The sequence below is a fragment of the Macadamia integrifolia genome, unplaced genomic scaffold (genome assembly GCF_013358625.1).
Source record: "Macadamia integrifolia cultivar HAES 741 unplaced genomic scaffold, SCU_Mint_v3 scaffold1699, whole genome shotgun sequence".
NCBI classification, from domain to species: domain Eukaryota; kingdom Viridiplantae; phylum Streptophyta; class Magnoliopsida; order Proteales; family Proteaceae; genus Macadamia; species Macadamia integrifolia.
In genome coordinates, this window is record NW_024868315.1 from 131,036 (window position 1) to 135,046 (window position 4,011).

Genomic DNA, 4,011 nt, shown 5'->3' on the forward strand with positions numbered 1-4,011 from the left:
TACGCAAGCTACCATCCTTCTTCTTGACAAACAATACTGGGGCACCCCAAGGTGAAACACTTAGACGAATAAACCCCTTCTCCAATAGTTCTTGCAATTGCATCTGCAACTCCTTCAATTCGGCTGGTGCCATCCTGTATGGAGCTTTAAACACTGGAGTTGCTCCATGAATCAAGTCTATGGCAAACTCCAACTCTCTATCAGGCGATAAATGCATCAGATCATCTGGAAAGAAGTCAGGAAATTCTTTAACCACCTTTACCTCTTCTAGAGGTATAACTCTTGCATCAACATCAAGTACCAATGCTAAGTAATCCTGACATCCACTTTCCAACAACTTTACCACTTGAAGGGCGGAGACGAGGACCTTCTCGCCCGTTTCATTTTATCTACTCGGTATACCAATTCTTTCCCTTCATCATCTGTCACCCTAATTAATTTTTCAGCACACATGACATTAGCTCGATGGGCCGATAACCAATCCATGCCTAGTATAACATCAAAATTCTACATATTGAATTTAATGAGTTGTGCATCCAATTTCTTCCCATTGATTTCCACTGGGCACGGCCCATACACCTCCTTCAATGTGTAACTTTACCGGTAGGCATACTTACAATCATCCCATGATCTAGTGTCCTGGGTGACATACCCAGTTTCTCAGCAAATCTCTTAGATATGAATGAATGTGTAGCTTCTGAATCAAATAAGGCATAGGCTGGTATGCCCGATATAGGTAGGACACCTAGTGTAACAATGCATATAAGTACAGCAGGTCATCAATATTTAACATAAGGAAATTCTTAAATTTAAAATGTACCGGATACCACTTCCGTGCTGGCCTCAGCTTCCTCAGCTGATAGGGCATACATCCTTCCCTGTGGTTGATTCGCCCGAGTTAAGGGAGGTCGGTATACAAAGGGCTGACTGGAGGGTAAGGCTGGTCTGACCCGACAATCTTTAGCATAGTGCCCATAGGAATGGCAATTAAATCAATGGATCTATGATACCAAAACTGGGGCGGGGCCCNTCCTGTGGAGTAAGTATCTGGGGAGGTTTATTGGTTTGAGAAAGGTCTAACTGCTGCTGTATAGCAGCCATAAATGCCTGCTGCTGCTGAAGCATTTGCTGCTGGAAGGCTTGTTGTGACTGCTGGATTATGGTTGCAACATCACCCGAAGTGATGACCGGTGGAGGATCCGGAAGTGTAGTCACAGGTGGGTCCCCTTGTGCCACACCCTGACCAAAGGTTTCTTGAGGTTATGGGAGTGGGGTTTGCCCCATAGAGCGGGACCTTCTAGGATTTGGTGGTCGACCGACCGGACGAGGACCACGCGAGGTACCTCGTGTATTGCTACCGGATCTAGTACGTACCATCATGTCCTTGCACCTGGAACATATCATACACAATATTGGTTAAGCACCTCAGAATTTATATCGGCACATAATCATATGCCAACGCACAGGATATTATATTGTATGATGTTTTGCAACTAGCCATAGCTTAATCCTGAAAATACGGTGCTAGTGCTTCAACAAGTAGGACGATGGTCCCACTCGACTATATGGTGCTAGCCCCTTTTTTAAATCATATATATATACATAAATCTCCACCCCCTTCTCCCCTTTTTTTTTGTGTTTTCTCCCAATCGACGGGCTACCACCTGCGGGCAGCTCTGGTCGGCCCACCGGTCTGACCCGAGGTAGAACACGAACAGGGCTTTTAAGCCTTGTTTCCTATTTTTTCTCCCATTTCTTCCCCCTTCTCTCTCTCAGGCGATTTTTGAGAGTTCCTTGACGCTCCCACTCACGATCTCACTCAACGATTTTGCGAATTTTGGGAAGATTCAACTCCTCCACTCTCAAGTAAGTCTCTTCTCCATTTTTCTTCTTGGAACGTGTACTTTGGAGGTAGAATCCATGTGTAGTCCCCGATCTTGAATTTTTTTCCATGTTTCTTTCCATAGAACAATCATTCCATGAGAATGTGATGTTTTCTTTGTGATTCATGCATAGTTTTAGGCTTTACTTCACAATTTATGAGAGAAATCTCAACCGTGCCTTAATTTTCTCCAATTCGGGGCTTTCTTCTATCTTTACCGTTTTCTCCCCAACTAACAACTCAAATGAAATTCCTTATGCTTGATTTGCACTTAAAATGTTGGAGAGTTCATGGAAATTCGTGTATTCTGGAAATCCCATCTCTTTCCATGAAATTCCTCTCTTTTGCATGAAAACCCATCTCTTTTTGTGTTGGGTTTCTATGATTCTCTTTCCATCACTTCATACTTGTGGACAACTTAAATCTATTTCATTCCTTGCACCTCAATGTCATAATAGAAGATTTCTTTGCATACTTTAGATTGTATAATGATGGCATTTCATTCATAAACATGTAAGCTTCAGGCTTTACTCTATTGTGAGACTTTTCATTTTCTTAGATTGAATTTACACATTGAGATTTGGGGTTTTCCCATCATTTCATACTTGCCATGCTTTATACGCCTTTGTTACATTTCTATTTTGCAATGTGCTAGTGGATATCATGTTTTGGGGGCTTCCTCCTATTCATTTCTCCATGATTTATCCACTCCTCTTTCTATCACAATCCACATTATGCATTTAGGTGCATTTACATGCACTTGCTCAGCCATCTATTTGTTTCCTTTGCTATGCAACATCCTTACTTATCATTGTTTCCTCTCTTTTCTTACTAGGATGTCTTCTCGCAAGGGCAAGGAACCCGCATCCTCTTCCACTCGACGTAGGGCCGTAACTTCCAAGCGAAAGAGTGCAGGGACTAGTTCCCTAGCCCCCCGCACAAGGCGACAAGGACCTACCCCTATCGACCCTTCAGACTACGATGAGGGACTCTTCCGAAGTTCAAAGGCAGCAACCAACTGGCAGGCCTTCCTAAAGAGATCTGTAATGATGGAGAATACCGTGGTAATCAGTGATTTCCACAAGGTTCAACTTCATAAGAGATTCACCGCCTTGGGTTGGCAGTCTATCCTCAACATAGATCGTCCGTGCTATGAGCAACTGGTTAGAAGATTCTACTGCAATTTGGAGGTCTCTTACCAGTATGGGGAGTATTCAATAACTAGCATGGTGAAGGGGGTGGACATTCACTTGATTGTGGACACCCTTGCTAGTATTTTGGACATTTCTTCAGTTGGACCTCATTTCTACAGTCCCCCAAGGAGTAAGCCCATGGGCCCATCCTTAAGTTTGGAGACGCAGGACCATATTTACGAGACCATCTGTGGCAGCAAGGAGCGTTCGGATTCTGAGATGACATTTTACCCAGAGGTTCGTGTCTTTGCTCGTTTGGTTCAGTTCAATTTTCTCCCTAGAGGAGGTCACCGGAACCAAGTAGGCTTCATGGCGGCCTATATAGCCTTCTGCATTTATAAGGCCTTGGAGGGAGGTGCCGAGCACTTATGCTTGCCTTACATCATCCTTAAGACTATGGAGCACCATACCTCACACCCCGAGGACGGAGGGTTCCCATATGGTAGGATCCTCACCAGGATCTTTGAGTTCTTTGGGGTAGATCTAAGTGGTGAGGAGGGAAAGACTCCAGCAGAAAAGTTTAACAGGGGAAACCTACTGAGGATGGGTCTCCAAGCTCTCACGGATGTACCTCAGAGAGTAGGAGCTCAAAGAGGCAGGGACAGGAGGAATGCCCATAGGGAGGATGTTCCCATGGAGGAGGAGACTAGTGAGGAGGATTAGGATTATGTTCCTCAATTCGAGGAGGAGGATTTTCTAGATGAGGATATCCTCGAGGAGGAGCCTCTTGATTCGAGAGGTGTTGATCCTGGCTTCACGAGGGCTACAGGCCCATAGCACAGAGCCCACCACCTAAGAGTGGTGCATTTGATTTTGAGAGCATGATGACTGCTATGAGGGCCTTGAAAGAAGGGCAAGATCAGCTGCTAAGAAGACTAGATGAGAGTGCTTCTAGAGAGGAAAACATCTTGGAAAGGCAGGCTACCTTAGAGAGTT